The following is a 1,527-nucleotide window of genomic DNA, read 5'->3' as shown; positions in this document are numbered from 1 at the left end:
TGCTTTGAATTTAATAACTGCTGCAGGTTTTCGTGAAGGGTATGTTTACAATAATGCATTCTGCAGATGCTTTTCCACAAAGTGATTTACACATACTGCGTATATTTTTCATTTCAATGTGCATTTTAACAGCTAACATTTACTGTACTGTACATAAGGTATATTTAGTCAGTAATATATATGCATTTGGTTGAAATAGAACATATGACCTTGCGCTATTCTTTACCAGTGTAAAGTAATGTAATTCACGATTAGCTTTAGGGAACTAATGCGTTCATGAAGTGTGACTGTGAACTATACACATGAGCTAAACATCTTCAGCTGCTGTCAGACTATTGAAGAGTGTTTAGCAGCTTGACATCACAAATTGGCATGTTAGCATGTACTTTGTGTTGCTGGATGTGTTTTGCTAGAGTGCTGTTCAACAGAGTATAAATTGAGCTTGTCAATGCCTGACAAAGTGAGGGGTTCTGTTGCTCAATGTGAGGTTGTGATGGCCATGCGTGCTTGTTGTGAGAGAGCTTTCAGTATCTCTGTAAATAATCTGATGTGTGTGCAATCACCATTTCAACACTCAACCAGCTAAAGCCCATCTCTTAAAGGGGAAATTCAAACATTCAGTTGGTCTTAAAGGGGAAGTTGGCTTTCATCATGACGTGTCTTAAGCAAGTTTCTCATCGGCCTTTGCTACATGACTTTTTCAGCGCAGCGTATGTGCTTGTTGTAGCAAGACATACAGTAACTTTGTTTCTAATGCAACTGCATGTATAGTGCTTGACATCAGGAGGGGCTGGGGGATCTACGGGATAGTTCACCCAACATTTTTAAATATGTCATTGTTTATTCACTCTCATGTGATGTTAAGAATGGAGATGAATAAACCCCCACTCTGAAGTTGGAAGGAGAAAACTGCTTATTTTCCATGGGTAATTTTCTCTGGCGTGATCATATGGTAAGGGAAACTCCTCCCAAAAAAACTAAAACTCTGTCATCATTTACTTACTCTCAAGCTGTTCCAAGCCTGATGCTCTGTTTCATCTACAAGGAATCAAATTATACAATAAGAATGAAATCTATTAGGTTTTAAGAGGATTTTCTTCTGCCTTTGTGCAAGATAAATTGATTCATAGAAAATGCTTCTGTGAATTGTTTGCCATTTAGATCCAGAACACTCAAATTGTGACCATTAAAGCAGCATTGAAAGTTTTGAGTGACTCTTTGTTGCAATATCGTCACAAGGACTTTGAAAGCTGCTATTGAAGTCCTGAATTGCTGTTGATTGCAAGGCTGCCGTTGTTGTAATAGTCCGTTTCTGTAGTGATGAAAGCATCCAGTGGGGGGCCACGAAACTTCAGCCACCACTGAACCTTCTTGTCCATTTTAAGAGAGAGAGTGAGAAAGCCAATAGTGTGAGAGAAGTGAAACAGGGACAGGAAAAAGAAATGAGAGTCCTTTGCCAAGGAGGGAGGGTGGAAAGAAATGGGACGGTGCAGAAAATTAAAGTGAACAAGTTGTGGGAGAGGGAGA

Source organism: Barbatula barbatula (genome assembly GCF_947034865.1).
Source record: "Barbatula barbatula genome assembly, chromosome: 2".
NCBI classification, from domain to species: Eukaryota; Metazoa; Chordata; class Actinopteri; order Cypriniformes; family Nemacheilidae; genus Barbatula; species Barbatula barbatula.
This window is presented reverse-complemented; position numbering follows the sequence as displayed.